This window comes from Chiloscyllium plagiosum, chromosome 18, assembly GCF_004010195.1.
Source record: "Chiloscyllium plagiosum isolate BGI_BamShark_2017 chromosome 18, ASM401019v2, whole genome shotgun sequence".
Classification (NCBI taxonomy): Eukaryota; Metazoa; Chordata; class Chondrichthyes; order Orectolobiformes; family Hemiscylliidae; genus Chiloscyllium; species Chiloscyllium plagiosum.
The window spans coordinates 39,079,610-39,096,194 of record NC_057727.1 but is presented as its reverse complement, the minus strand read 5'-3'; the positions used below and the strand labels follow the sequence as shown (position 1 = coordinate 39,096,194).

The following is a 16,585-nucleotide window of genomic DNA, read 5'->3' as shown; positions in this document are numbered from 1 at the left end:
ACGACTCAAGGGAGACAGTCTTTGGTCAGGGGGTCTTGACACGAAAATCAATGGACAGCTTCTGATAGCAGTACAGAGGCTTGGACATGGTCAGTCAAACATTTGCATCAATCAGAATCAGGATTCCTCTCCTCATAATGGGTAAGGAGTTAAAAGCAGGCAGTACATTATTTGTCTTGACTCTTTCTGTCTTACTGAGGGGTGTTTTCCTTCTGAAATGAGAGAGGCTAGTATTAAAGGAAATGGAAGTTGGTGGCACAGTTGTTATTTTGATTCAGGAATGGGCATCGCAGAGGACACGAAGGATTGATTAGTGGATTGGGATGGCTGACAGCAAGCAAGATGTTGCATGCAATAGCAAGAGATGTACAGGGTAAGCCTTGATGAGAGTGAGGTATCAGGGAAAAGATGATGGCATTTATGCTGATGAAATGGAGATGATTATTGACTTTGTCTTACGTTGCTGTGAGTTTATCCAGATGACTGAGACTGTACTGAGCCAGGTGGCACCTTGGTCCAGATTAGCACGGGCCAGTGTAATGGCCTCCTCCGCTTACCGTAGGGGATTTCAGGCTCTACCACATTCTCAGCTGCAGTAGTCACATTCATACCTTCATCATCAATTCTAATAGAGGTGGAACTGACTCGTTTGAGTTTAAGACTCCCTCCTTTAGTGCAGTGAAATAATTGTCAGCTTTCAAGCTGTTACATCTTTTTGTCATCTGACGTACACTTTCAAAGATTTTCTTTATTTTAACAGTCCTCTATAATAATGAGAAACAAATCCTAGACAATTTTTGAATCCAATCCTTTATGCAAATATAAAAAACGCAATGCATCTAATTCAGTTTAATATGTATATATATACGCACACCTGGCGCATTTTCCTCGCGCTTTATTAGATTTTTCGGTCTTTTCAAAGGAATGCGTTTTAAAATTCATTTAAAAATATATATATATTAACGCCTTTAAATACCAACTTTCATTTAGGCGATCGGAAATATCTAAATTAAACATGAGTCGGAGATGAAGAGAAAGGGGCGGTGCTATTGAGTTGTTTTTGACCTCTTGTGGTTGTGTGGCAGTTCATTAAGAGCCTGCGAATTTGAGTTTTGTAATTTCTTGAATGGAGGCTGGGAGTGTGTACACGCAGAACCACTCCATACAATAACTGAGGATCCAAATTATTATATTTTGACATAACAGAACAAAAATGTCTTTAGTTTGACGTATCCTTTATTTTTAACCGATCATTGTAAAACTTGAAGTGTAGTCATTTTTGTTCCCGTATTTAGAGACCCCAAAGTGAAAGTTAGTTTCTGCCTGAATCCGGCACTATGGCTGGGTACCTGTTCCACAAGTCATATCACTCAAAGTCATGAGAAAACTAGCACATTTTCACTTGTTGCTTAAATACTGGGGAAGGTGATATTTTTCGAAACAAAGTCTTAAATCGGATGTGCAGAAACGTAGAGGGTTCATGTTGTGGCAGTAAAAGAAAAATGTACCGGTTTCCGTTGCACCGGGACGCTTACATTAAAAGAAAGCGCCGACGCGCTGAGCACGGTCTTCAATATGTTTCGCGGTGTCCACGCACACGGGGAGATGCGCCGCTGGTTCATTGCCCCCGGTGTACTGAAGGTGCAGTGCGCAGAGAGCCAGCTGACGGATGCAACTGCTATCCTATGTTTAGAGTGTGGGAGGTTGCAGGTTATGTAACCGGGGGAGTGCAGCGCTGCCTCAGGTGCCGCTTCGTGTGACGCGCGCGCGGGGCGGACGGCACGTGGTGCGAGCGCGTGCCTTCCCCCCCTCCCGCCGGCCGGCCGCGCGCCGTCCTTCAGCTCGCGCCGCGCCCACAGGTAGGTCTCGGCCGGTGCCGTAACGGTCGCTGCATCCCAACCATAACGGTATTTGTTGTAAAATGTATCCTAGTTAAATGTGTGTCTCTCTTTTTCTTTCTCCCCCCCCCCCCCCCCCCGTTTGCCGCAGCCTTTGGGTTCTCCCTCAGAGCGACACCGGTCCTTCCGGAGTGAAACCTTTGAGAATCGGGGGGGGGCAATAAAAGGTTCAGTTCTCTTTTAATCTGTCAAGGCGCTGACCCAACGCGACTGTCGTTGAACTCGGCTGTTTTCAGGTTTGTGTTGATGTTGTTTCGGTGACAGTTGAGCATCCGGGGGGAATTTCTGGCTGTACCTGTAACCCCTACCACCCTGGTTATGGTGCAGCGTGGCTGGTGGAGGTGCAGTTTCTCCCCCCCCCCCCCCCCCATTCCTCTCTCTCTCTCTCTCTCTCTGTTCGTGCTGCAAATGCTAAAAGGTCTGTATGTCCGAATCAAATGTTTTGACTTTTTGTTTTGCACGGAGTAAAAGACGATTTCGTTCTCTCTTTGGAGTAAACCTTCATTGGTGTAGTGGTAAAATGGAAGCTCTTCTCTGTCTGTCTTCTCTCTCCTCCACCCACCCACCCAGCCCGATCATTTTGAGAAGGAGCCAGCAGGTTTGCAATCAGGAATTGGGAGTGGTGGGTTGCTTGCTTCGTAAATCAAAAACATGTAACTGTCAGGTTTAAGGGCACATGATTTTATCTTTAACCAAATGCTTTGGAACAGACTGCGATTTAACTACCTTTTAAACTCTCATTTTGATGCTTTGAAAGATGTTACAGAGAGCCTCGCCAGGTATGAATTTGGACTGAATTATGAATTACAGAGGGGTGAATTAATTTTTTTTTTCACATTTATCCCTTGTGCAGTTCATGAAAGGAGGGGTGTGAGGAGATTTGTGTCGCTGCCCCCCACAGAACCCACTATATTTCTAGTCCAGAGAAATTGCCACTACATTGCTGCTTCCCTTACAGTACAATTGGAGTTATGTACTGACCTGCCAGCAGCGGTCATGACCGGGGACCCAAGATGTACCAGGAAATAGATAGGGCATGTCAGAAAGGCAAGGTCATGGTGATCATAGGGGACGTCAATATGCAGGTGGACTGGGAGAATAATGTTGCCGGTGGATCCAAAGAAAGGGAATTCACGGAATGCTTACAGGATGGCTTTTTGGAACAGCTTGTGATGGAGCCCACAAGGCTATTCTGCACTTAGTTATGTGTAATAAGCCAGACTTTAAAAGATCTTAAAGGAAGCGAACACTGGGGAGGCAGCGATCATAATATGGTAGAGTTCAGTCTGCAGTTTGAAAGACAGAAGGCAAAATTTGATGTAATGGTTTTATAGTTAAAGGTAATTACAGGGGCATAAGAGAGGAATTGATGAAAATTGACTGGAAGCAGAGTCTAGTGGGGAAGATAGTTGAGCAACAACGGCAGGAGTTTCTGGGTGTAATTGAGGACACAGTACAGAGGTTCATCCCAAAGAAAAAAAGAGGTTATCTGGGGAGGGGTTAGACAGCCATGGCTGACAAAGGAAGTCAAGAAATGTATCAAAGAAAAAGAGAGAGCCTATAAAGTGGCCAAGAGCACTGGGAAATCAGAAGATTGGGAAGACTACAAAAACAAAGAGGATAACAAAGAGAGAAATAAGGAAGGAGAGGATCAACTATGAAGATAAGCAAGCTAGTAATATTAGAAATGATAGTAAAAGTTCATTTCAATATTTAAGAAACAAACGAGAGGCAAAAGTAGAAATTGGACCACTCCAAATTGATGCTGGAAGACTAGTTTCTGGATTAGTGGTGCTGGAAGAGCACAGCAGTTCAGGCAGCATCCAAGATTTCGAAGCTCCTTGGATGCTGCCTTAACTGCTGTGCTCTTCCAGCACCACTAATCCAGAAGCTGAAGACTAGTGCTGGGAGATAAGGAAATAGCTGAAGAACTTAATAAGTACTTTGTGTCAGTCTTCACAATTGAAGACATAAGTAATATCCCAACAATTAAGGAGATTTAGAGGGCAGAGTTGAGTATGGTAGCCATTACGAAAAAGAAAGTGCTAGAAAAGGAAAAGGTCTAAAAATCGGTAAATCTCCTGGCCCCCAATGGGCTACATTCTAGAGTTCTGAGAGACGTGGCTGAGGAAATAGTGGAGGCGCTGACTGTGATCATTCAAAAATCACTGGAGTAAGGGAAAATCCCAGATGATTGGAAAATTGCTGTTGTAACCCCCTGGTTCAAGAAAGAATCGAGACAAAAGATGGAAAATTATAGGCCGATTAGCCTAGCCTCGGTTGTGGGTAAAATTCTAGAATGCATCGTTAAGGATGAGATTTCTAAATTCTTGGAAGTGCAGAGACTAAATTAGAACGCGTCCGCATGGATTTAGTAAGGGTAGGTCATGCCTGACAAATCTGTTAGAATTCTTTGAAGAGGTAGCAAGTAGGTTAGACCAGGGAAACCCAGTGGATGTCATCTAACTAGACTTCCAAAAGACCTTTGTTAAGGTGCCTCACGGGAGGCTGCTGAGAAAGGCAAGGGCCCATGGTGTTCAAGGTGAGCTACTGGCATGAATTGGGGGATTGGCTGTCTGACAGAAGGCAGAGAGTTGTTTTAAAAGGTTCTTTTTCGGAATGGCAGCTGGTGACAAGTGGGGTCCTGCAGGGTTCAATGTTGGGGCCGCAGCTGTTCACTTTATATATTAATGATCTGGATGAAGGGACGGGAGCATTCGGGCGAAGTTCGCCAATGATACAAAGTTAGGTGGACAGGCAGGTAGTACTGAGGAGATGGGGAGGCTGCAGAAAAATTTACAGTTTAGGAGAGTGGCCTCGGAAATGGCTGATGAAATTCAACATGAGCAAGTGTGAGATCTTGCACTTTAGAAAAAAGAATATAGGCTGGACTATTTTTAAACGGTTAGAAAATTCATTAAGCCAAAGTACAAAGAGATCTGGGAGTGCTAGGATTCTCTAAAGATTGATTTGCAGGTGATTAAGAAAGCAAATGTAATGTTATCGTTTATCTCAAGAGGGTTGGAATATGAAAGCAGCAATGTACTTCTGAGACTTTATAAAGCTCTAGTTAGGCCCCATTTAGAATACTGTGTCCAATTTTGGGCCCCACACCTCAGAAAGGACCTCCTGGCACTGGAGCGTGTCCAGTGGAAATTCACATGGATGATCTCTGGAATGGTAGGCCTAACATATGATGATCAGCTGAGGATCCTGGGATTCTATTCATTAGAGTTTAGAAGGTTGAGGGGAGATCTAATAGAAACTTACAAGATAATGCATGGCTTAGAAAGGGTGGATGCTGGGAAGTTGTTTCCATTAGGCGGGGAGCCTAGGACCTGGGGACATAACCTTGAAATTAGAGGGGGTCAATTTAGAACAGAAACGAGGAGACATTTCTTCAGCCAGAGAGTGGTGGGCCTATGGAATTCATTGCTATGGAGTACTGTAGAGGCCGGACGTTGGATATCTTCAAGGCAGAGATTGATCAATTCTTGCTCTCGCAAGGAATTAAGGGCTATGGGGAGAGAGTGAGTAAGTGGAATTGAAACACCCATCAGCCATGATTAACTGGCGGAGTGGACTTGATGGGCCGAATGGCCTTGCTTCCACTCCTATGTCTAATGGTCTTATAATCTACTATGCAGTCTACCTTTTTATTCTCCAAAGAAAGTGTCGATAGAAATATTCCCTGATTTCCAAAAATATAAATCAGGATTTTGAAACATTCACTAGACCTTACACCTTTGTTAACCATCACTTGTTGTTCCTTACAATAAAACTTGTGTATCTCAGCAGCTCAGGAACCATTCTGAATCTTAATTTTTGTATTCAGTAGACATTAAGGCACTTAATGGGGTGGAGGAACAAAGATTTGGGAAAACGCATACATCCATCACTGAGTATCATGGCAGGTATATAAAACCTCAGAGGTCTAACAAAGTACTGGCCTGTGGATGAATAGTATTCGGAAGCAGTGGGTTTTCTTGAAAGTTTGAGATGTTACTCTCCACAGATGATGTCTCACTTTGAGATTTTTCCTCTTGTAGGAGGAACAATGAATGCCCAGTTATTGCCACCGCTTGCATGCAATTAAAAATGTTAATATAGTGTCCCTCCTAAATTTGTATGGCACAGTGGGAGTTTCCCTAACTGAACCATGAAGCTATGGGTTCAAGTTTGCCTGCTTTAGAAGTGTGTCACAGCATATCTGAACAGTCTTATTTTAAAATATCTACAATTATCAGACATGATATAACTCTAAAATTAAAATTACTGAAAGGTTTTGATGAAAATGTGGAAAAACTATCCACCTGAATCGGTCCACATAATAAAATAGTCACTAATGAGTCAATAAAGAATTTAAGAGAATTTTCCTTGTATAATGCTACATGGGCTTTTTAAGCAGATAAGTATCAACATGTTTGAGGGAACCTTGGAACAAACATGAGAGATGTGGAAGAATAAAAGGATAATGTTGAGAAATAGTATACTGGGCAAAAACTTGTCCTGAGTATGAGCACTGATGGGTGCATTTCTTCTTCTCAAGATTAGAGTAGTACTGGAAAAGCACAGTAGGTCAGGCAGCATCCGAGGAGCAGGAAAATTGGCATTTTGGGCAAAAGCCCTTCATCAGGAATGAGACCTCATTCTTGATGAAGGGCTTTTGCCTGAAATGCCGATTTTCCTGCTCCTCGGATGCTGCCTGACCTGCTATGCTTTTCCAGCACTATTCTAATTTTGACTCTAATCTCCAACATCTGCAGTACCCACTTCCGCCCAGCATTTCTTTTTATGTTTGTGTGTAAAACATTCTGTATAATTATTTCACAATTTCAATGCATATCTATCCTGGACCTTCGATCAGTGACTCCATTAAATTGCTTCCCTGTACACCATCTTCTGATCAGCGCAGGCAAAACACCCATTTTCCTTCAAGTTAATGTATGTGTTGCCACTCAAAAACAATCATCGCAAACTTAAAATCCACGTTCAACAGAAAAAAAAAAGTAGATGTCAACTAAACATTTACAGACTCCCTTTTAAAGGAATTATTAATTTTGTCTTTGTGTCTTTGCAGTATGTCAGCTATTCTAGAAAAACATTTCTTATCCCAGTTTAGGCTCAGTCATAAAGCACAGAAACAGATCCTTCAGCCGAACTCGTCCATGCCGATCAGGTTTCCTAAATGGAACTAATCCTATTTGCCTGTGTTTCGTGATTATCCCTCTATACCCTTCTGATCCACATATCTGCCCAAATGTCTTTTAAATATTGTAAATGTACCTGTCTCTACCCCTTTTTCTGACAGCTCGTTCCAAATTCACGCTGTCCTCTGTGCTCCAGGTCCCTTTTAAATCTTTCCCCTCTCACTTTAAATCTATTCTCTCTAGTTTTGGACTCTCACATCCTGGGAAAGAGACCTTCGCTATTCACCTTATTTTTGCCTCAAGATTTTATAAGCCTCTATAAGGTCACCCCTCAGCATCCTATGCTCAAGAGCCTATCCACCCTCCCCTGCCTCAAACCTTCCAGTCTCATTCACATGCTTGTAAATCTTTGTGCACCCCTTCCTGTTTAGTAACTTTAGTTCCTTTAGCAGGATGACCAGAATTGTATGTAGTACTCCAAATATGGCCTTAACAATGTCATGTGCAGCTGGGATATGAAGCCCCAACTCCTGAACTCGATGCTCTGACCAATGAAGACAACTGTGCCAAATGCTTTCTTCACCCCCCCTGTCTACCTGTGATGCCACTTTCGAGAAACTACGTACCTGCACCCCTACAGGTCTCTGTTCAACAACAATCCCCAGGGCCCTACGAGTAACGGTATAAGTACTGCCCTGGTTTGTCTTACCAAAATGCAAAACCTCACATTTATCTGAATTAAACTCCATCTGCCCTTCTTCATCTCAGTGGATCAAGATCGTTTTGTATTCTTAGATTAAACTTCTTCACTGTACCATCAATTTTGGTGTCATCCACAAACTTAGTAACCATGCCTCCTATATTTTCATCCCGATAGTTTAAATAATTGAAGAACAGCAGTAGACCCAGCACTGATCTTTGCAGCATGCTGCTGGTCACAGGCCTCCAGTCTAAACAACAACCGTCTACCACCACCCTCTGTCTCCTACCATCAAGCCAATTTTGTATCCAATAGGCTAGCTCTCCTTGGATCTCCTGTGATCTAACCTTACTAAAGTCAATATAGACAATGTCTACTGCTCTGCCTTCACCTGTATTCTTGGTCACCTCTCCTGAATCCTCTAGCTCTGTGCCTGTTACCCTTTCCGCATGTTGGTTGGGAGAGAAGAACATGAAAGAGTTACTGCAGTTGCACAGGGTGTTAGTGAGACTGCACTTGGATTACTACGTGGGTTTGGAGCTCCATGCTTTCGGAAGGTTATACTCATTACAGATGGTACAATGCAGTATCACTAAATTTGTTCTTGGAATGGGTGTGCTGCTCTGTCATGAGATAGTAGGGAAATTAGGCCTATAGACTCTAGAGTTTAGAAGAATGTGAAGAATCTCAATGTCTTGAGATCTGCTAGACTCTGAACGCACAACCCAGATGGCCGCCTCCTTCAAGGGCCGCAATTTCCCCCCCGACGTGGTCGACAATGCCCTCCACCGCATCTCTTCCACTTCCTGCTCCTCCGCCCTTGAACCCCGCCCCTCCAACCGCCACCAGGACAGAACCCCACTGGTCCTCACCAGGACAGAACCCCACTGGTCCTCACCAGGACAGAACCCCACTGGTCCTCACCAGGACAGAACCCCACTGGTCCTCACCAGGACAGAACCCCACTGGTCCTCACCAGGACAGAACCCCACTGGTCCTCACCAGGACAGAACCCCACTGGTCCTCACCAGGACAGAACCCCACTGGTCCTCACCAGGACAGAACCCCACTGGTCCTCACCAGGACAGAACCCCACTGGTCCTCACCAGGACAGAACCCCACTGGTCCTCACCAGGACAGAACCCCACTGGTCCTCACCAGGACAGAACCCCACTGGTCCTCACCAGGACAGAACCCCACTGGTCCTCACCAGGACAGAACCCCACTGGTCCTCACCAGGACAGAACCCCACTGGTCCTCACCAGGACAGAACCCCACTGGTCCTCACCAGGACAGAACCCCACTGGTCCTCACCAGGACAGAACCCCACTGGTCCTCACCAGGACAGAACCCCACTGGTCCTCACCAGGACAGAACCCCACTGGTCCTCACCAGGACCTCCTCCCTACCTTTTATCTTAGCCTGCTGGACAAACTTTCCCCATTCCTGAAGAAGGGCTTACGCCCGAAACGTCGATTCTCCTGTTCCCTGGATGCTGCCTGACCTGCTGCGCTTTTCCAGCAACACATTTCCAGCTCTGAAGGACCATGATAAGGTAGAGACAGGTTGTTGCCTCACTGGCTAGAGGATCTATAACATGGGGGTGCAGTTTTGGAATTTAGTAGTGATCATTTAGAATCTGGGTCATTGAATTTATAGATATTTTTGGACAAGGGAGTCTTGGGTTCCAGGGGCAGTCATGAAAGTGGAGTTGAGACCAGAATCATATTAGCCACAATCTTGTCAAATTGCAAAGCAGGCATGAAGTGATGGACAGTCTATTCCTTGTATGTTCTGTTTCTGATTGAGATGATAAGTTTCTTCACTTGACTTGTTAATTTTGGAATTCTTTACCGCCAAGGGTTGGGATGGAGTTTAATTTGAATGAAGGTATTGTAATTTGATAAAACAAACAAGGGCAGGACTTTACAATTAGGGTTATGGGACAGGGAGACCTTAGAGTTCAGGTACATAGTTCTTTGAAGTTTGCATCACATGTAGACAGGATGGTTAAGAACGTGTTTAGCATATTTGCCTTTATTGCTCAGACCTTTTGAGAATAGGAGTAGGGATTCTGTTGAGGTTGTAGAGGACGTCGGTAAGGACTCTTCTGGAGTACTGTGTCCAGTTCTGGTCACCTTGTTATAAAAAGAATATTATTAAGCTGGAGAGAGTTCAGAAAAGATTTCAGGATGGTTCCAGGAATGGAGGGTTTGAGTTTGAGGAGAGGCTGGTTAGGCCTCCTTAAAAGACCTTCTTAGATGATCGTATGCGCTTTAATGAGCCACAGGATAGACCAAAAGAACATAGCACACCGTGAGGTACAGCACAGAGCAGGCCCTTCGGCCCACGATGTGCTGAGGATTAATCCTAATCTAAAATAAAATAATCTAACCTACGCACTTCTCAATTCACTGCTGTCCATGTGAATGACCCGCAGTCACTTGAATGTCCCTAATGACTCTGCTGCCACCATCATCGTTGACAGTGCATGGAATGTGTTCACAACTCTGTGTAAAGAACCCACCTCTGACATCTCTACCTTCCTCCTAACATCTTAAAACTGTGACCCCTCATGGCAGTCAGTCCTGCCTTGGGGTAAAGTCTCTGGCCATTGACTCTATCCATGCTTCTCATTACCTTGTATACCTTGATCAGGTCACCTCTCTTCCTCCTCTTCTCCAGAGAGAAAAGTCCGAGTTTAGTCAACCTCTGTTCGTAAGATAAGTCCTCCAGTCCAGGCAGCATCCTGGTAAACCTTCTTTGCACCCTCTCCAAAGTCTCCGCATTTTTGCTGTAATTGGGTGACCAGAACTGAACACAATTTTCCAATTGTGGTCTCACCAGGTTTTTGTAGAGCTGCAACAAACCTCGCGGCTCTTAAACTCGATCCCCCTGTTAATGATTGGGGGAGAGGTAAAGTGGGAACAGTATTGTCAAATGACTATACGGTAACAGTAGAAAATGGTGTTCAAGAAAATGTAGAAGAAATAAGTTTTTTTCCAGAAGGAAAGAACAAATAATACTAGTGGATCTCCATGAATCAATAAAGACATAAGGGAACATTCAATGATTTTAAAAAGCATATAGGCACCTCGGTTACAAAGGGATGTTTTCGACAGGGATAGGACCATTCCAAGATAGACAGCAAAGTACTATTGATAGTAATTGATGTAGAGATGTTCAAGTCTGAGGAGAATTTCAAAAAATTGAGGACAAATGAAGTTTGCTGAAATTATTTAAAGGTGCAAATAAGAGGAAAGTGGGTTTGATTTAATTGACTTCATTGGAGAGGTGGGTTATGGGTGACCAGGACTTGGAACAAAGTATTCAGAGATTTTTATCACTCAAAGAATAGTTGGATAGGAAAGGAGTGTGAGAGCACTGTTGCTAAAGGACAGGATCAGAGTGGACCATTGTTTAAAGCTTCTAGATGACGAATGAGTTTGGGCAGAACTAAGACAAAATGGGCAGGAAACATTGGTGTAAGTTGTTTATAGACCACCAAACTGTAGTGGTAATGTTAGCAAGATATAAATCAAGAAGTTACAGCTGCAAGTAATCTGATTTTATAAAGTAAGAAATGACTTGTCTTTATATATACACTGGGTGAATCTGATTAGAGTCATAGAGATGTACAGCATGGAAACAGACCCTTCGGTCCAAGCTGTCCATGCCGACCAGATGTCCCAATTCAATCTAGTCCCACCTTCCAGCACCCGGCCCATATCCCTCCACACCCTTCCTATTCATATACCCATCCAAATGCCTCTTAAATGTTGCAATTGTACCAGCCTCCACCACATCCTCTGGCAGCTCATTCCATACACGTACCACCCTCTGCATGAAAACGTTGTCCCTTAGGTCTCTTTTATATCTTTCCCTTCTCACCCTATGCCCTCTAGTTCTGGACTCTTTGACCCCAGGGAAAAGACTTTGTACTCAATACTCTGACCAATAAAGGAAAGCCTACCAAACGCTGCCTTCACTATCCTATCTACCTGTGACTCCACTTTCAAGGAGCTATGAACCTGCACTCCAAGGTCTGTTTGTTCAGCAACACTCCCTAGAACCTTACCATTAAGTGTATAAGTCCTGCTAAGATTTGCTTTCCCAAAATGCAGCACCTTGCATTTATCTGAATTAAACTCCATCTGCTACTTCTCAGCCCATTGGCCCATCTGGTCCAGATCTTGTTGTAATCTGAGGTAACCCTCTTTGCTGTCCACTACACCTCCAATAATGCGGTCGACGATGTGTTCCTAAAGTGTGCATGGGTTTCTGGATCAATACATTGAGAAACCAACTAGAGATTGGGATATTTTGTATTATGTCATCAGAAGGGGTTAATCCATTATCTTGCTGAAAAGGAATCATTAGGAAATGTGACCCCCAATGTGACAAGAGTTTTACATTAAGTTTGAAAGTGATTTAATTTATTCTGAAATAAAAGTCCTAAATCTGAACAGAGGGAACTGAAGGTATGAAGGGTGAGTTGGCTGTGGTTTTGGAAATACATTTAAATATTTGAGAGACAATGGCTAGTATTTTTGGTAGTAGTTCATGGTCTTCTAATAGATCTACATTCTTCTAAGGCACAAAACCCAACAGGAAAGGTGGATCCACTGTGCTTAACAAAAATGAATACAATTTTTAAATCAAAAGAAGTGGCTTATGACAATGTCAGTAAGTGATAAGGCTGAGGATTGGGATCAATTTAGAATCCAGCAAAGGATGACTAAGAAACTAACAAAGGGAAAAGAGAACATGGGTGCAAGGAACTAAATTTAAAGATAGATGATAAAAAACATCTTTATATATATAGGATGGAAAAGATTAGCAAGAAGAGATGTTAGTCCTTTACAGATGAAAAATTAATTCATAATAGAGAATAAATGCTGGAGAAACTAAAATGCTTTGTGCTCCTCTTCAGGGAGGAAGGTACAGAATGTCTTCCAGAATGAGTCAAAGTTAAAAATCACACAACACCAGGTTATAATCCAACAGGTTTAATTGGAAGCACACTAGCTTTCGGAGTGCCGCTCCTTCATCAGGCGTTGTTCCGAAAGCTAGTGTGCTTCCAATTAAACCTATTGGATTATAACCTGGTGTTGTGTGATTTTTAACTTTGAATACCCCAGTCCAACACCGGCATCTCCAAAGAATGAGTCAAGGAAGTGTGAAAATGTGAAACTGAAAAGTTTGCATTAATAATGTGGTCTAAAATAATCATTTTCTGACTGGATTGATGAATCTTGTGGGTTTGCCAGAACATTAAAAGAGATGACGAAAAGAATGAATGTATTGTTTTTTTTTTCTAAATTCTGAAAAGTTTCCTTGAAACTGGAAAGTAGCCAATGTATCCAAGACTCTGCTACTTAAAAAGAGATGGAGAGAGGAAACAGAACTATAGACCTATTAGTTTGACTTCAGTAGTATTTAAAATATTAATTTATAAAAAGTGTGATAACAAAGCACTTAAATCCATGTTGATTCTGTTCAATTATTTATGAAAAGGAAATCATGTTTGACAAACAGCACCTTTTCAGGATGTAAAAAGAGAACCTATGGTTGTGGTGCATTTGAAATTTCAGAAGGCTTTTATTAAAATCCCATACAAGCTCGTAAATAACATTACAACAAGTGGAATTGAGGCAAATGCACTGCTAATGGATGGAGAATTGGTCAACAGACAGAAAGCAGTCAGGATAAACCAGCCAATCTCAAGATGGCAGATTATTATCAGTGAAGTACTACAAGGATCTGTGTTTGGATATGTGGCAAAATTGCAATTTTTACAAATTTGTTCAGGACACAAAATTAGGTGCAAATGGGAGTTGTGAAGAGGCTTCTAAGAAATTTGGCAGGCTAGGTGAATGGACAAGAACATGACAGATGGAATATAATGAGAATAAGTGAAGTTATCCACTTTGGTAGAAAAAAAAATGCAGAGTATTTTTCAAATAGTGCAAGGTTAGAAAGTGTTGATTTCCAAAGTGACTTGGGTAGTTTTGTTCTTGACTCACTGAAGCTAGCATGCAGGTACAGCAAGAAATTAGAAAAGCATATGATTTGTTGACTTTCATTATAAGGGAATTTGAGTACAAGAGGAAATATGTCTTGCTGCACTTACATTGAGCCTGGGTGAGAATGCAGCTGGAGTTTTATGTGGTCCCCTTATCCAAGGAAGGATGTTCCTGCTGTAGAGGGATTACAACAAGGAATTCACCAGACTTATCCCCAGAATGGTAGGATTGCTATTTGGAGAAATTGACGAGATTGGCCGTATTTGCCAGAAATTTCAGAGACGTGATTTCATTGAAAGTTACAAAATTCTTAGCAGGGATAGGTTTGGGATCTTTCACTTTGCCGGTGACTCTAAAATCAGGGGACACAATCTCCCAAAAATGGGGCAGGCCAGTTAAGACTGAGAAGATGAATTTCTTCACTCAAGGATGTGAACTTTTAAACGTTTGTATTAATTTGATAATATAGTGTATTGGGATATAAATACATAAAAGTGAGCTGCAGAATAACAAGATCAAATGTCACGATGTTTGACCTGGAAGGTGTGGTAGGATTTTTAAAAATTTATTTAAAATTATTAAAAACCATTAACTTCGCTAATGCTTGAAAATGTTTGAATTTGCATGAACTTTAACTGGATCAATTGTAATTTTCCTGGGAAATAAATACCAGTACAACTTGGCAACCTTTTTCCTGCAACCAGTACCATCAGGAAAATAACATGGCTGGCCGACAGTAGAGAGTGCTACAGACAGAAAGGAGAACGATAAACAGCAGAGCTTAAGGGTGAATCTGATCAGTGCACAGAGGAAGACACAAGGAAAAGGTAGACAGCAACTCTATGCAAAGAGGTTTTGTTGTCAGAAAAGGATAGGGGAATGCTTTGATGTACTCTGGAAGTTGGCTGAGAAATTCTTAAGTCAGAGAAGCTGCGTGCATAGCTTGGCGATTTTTTTTTATTTCAAAAATATACTTTATTCAGAAAATACTTTGATCTGTAAAACTGGACATGCCATACATATGTAAACATTCCATTTGTTTGCATACCGAAACCAGAGTAATCATTCCTATTTACAGGTCTGTACGATTACATTTTTAGCTGAGGCGTCAGCAGTGCTCAAATGACTGCGCGGGCCCCCTGTTCTTCTTTAGGCAGGCAGATGTTACACGGTGGTCTTTCCCCACCACGCCTTGGCGGCAGCTGCCCCAAACTTCAGCGTGTCCCTCAACACGTAGTCCTGGACCTTGGAATGTGCCAGTCTGCAACACTCAGTCGGGGTCAACTCCTTCAGCTGGAAGATCAACAGGTTTCGGACCGCCCAGAGAGCGTCCTTCACCGAGTTGATGATCCTCCAGGCACAGTTGATGTTCGTCTCGGTGTGCGTCCTGGGGAACAGGCCGTAGAGCACGGAGTCCCGCGTCACGGCGCTGCTCGGGACGAACCTCGACAAACACCACTGCATTCCTCTCCAGACTTCTTCTGTGTAGGCACATTCCAGAAGGAAGTGTGTGACAGTCTCCTCCCCCGCGCAGCCGCTTCGAGGGCAGCATGCGGTGCGGCTGAGAATCCGGGCGTGCATAAAGGATCTCACAGGCAGAGCCCTTCTCACCACCAGCCAAGCCATGTCTTGGTGCTTGTTGGAAAGTTCTGGCGATGAGGCATTCTGCCAAATGGCTTTGACAGTCTGCTCAGGGAACCGCTCGATAGGATCCGTCCTCTCCTTTTCCCGAAGGGTCTCCAGGACACTACGTGCTGACCACTTCCTGATGGACTTGTGGTCAAAGGTGTTTTCTTCATAAACTTCTCCATGAAGGACAGGTGATACGGAACAGTCCAACTACTCTGAGCGTTCTGCGGAAGCGAGGCCAGGCCCATCCTTCGGAACACCGGGGACAGGTAGAACTTCAGTACGTAGTGACACTTGGTGTTTGCGTACCGGGGATCCACGCACAGCTTGATGCAGCCACACACAAAGGTGGCCATCAGGGTGAGGGTGGCATTGGGTGTATTTTTTCCCCCGTTGCCCAGATCTTTGTACAGCGAGTCCCTTCGGACCCGGTCCATCTTTGACCTCCATATAAACTGGAAGATGGCCCGGGTGACTGCAGCGGCACAGGTTCTGGGAATAGGCCAGACCTGTGCCATGTATAATAGCAATGACAGTGCCTCACACCTGATGACCAGGTTTTTTTCCCGCGATGGAGAGCAACTGTAGCTTCCATCTGCCCAGTTTCTGCCTCACTTTGCTGATATCCTCCTCCCAAGACCTGGCGCACGCCCCAGCCCCTCCGAACCAAATACCCAGCACCTTCAGGTGGTCGGTCCTGACGGTAAGGGGATCGAGGATTGGTCGGTCCAGTTCCCGAAGAACATGGCCTCGCTCTTGCCTCGGTTTACCTTGGCCCCTGAGGCCCATTCGATCTGGTCACATATGCGCATGAGTCTGCGCACGAACAGCGGATCCGAGCAGAAAACGGCGACATCATCCATGTACAGGGAGGCCTTAACCTGCAGGCCCCCGCTGCCAGGAATAGTCACCCCTCTCAGGCTCGCATCCTTCCTGATGGACTCGGCAAATGGCTCTATGCAGTACACAAACAAGGCAGGAGAGAGAGGGCAGCCCTGCCTGACTCCAGATCTGACTGGGAAGCTATCTGATTCCACCCATTGTCAGTGCAGTCTCAATCAATGAGTGGGAATCAGATAGCTTCCCAGTCAGATCTGGAGCCAGGCAGGGCTGCCCTCTCTCTCCTGCCTTGTTTGTGTGCTGCATAGAGCCATTTGCCGAGTCCATCAGGAAGGATGCAAG

General features: G+C 43.9%; 1 protein-coding gene across 1 annotated transcript in view; it reads left to right on the top strand.

The window, feature by feature from the left end:
* Positions 1-993: 993 nt before the first annotated feature.
* prickle2b (prickle homolog 2b) overlaps positions 994-16,585 on the top strand; it is a 293,554-nt gene continuing 277,962 nt past the window's right edge. The window contains exons 1-2 of the mRNA XM_043708272.1: positions 994-1,859; positions 1,990-2,134. The gene's annotated coding sequence lies outside the window, so the exon portion shown is untranslated. The remainder of the gene's footprint in view (positions 1,860-1,989; positions 2,135-16,585) is intronic.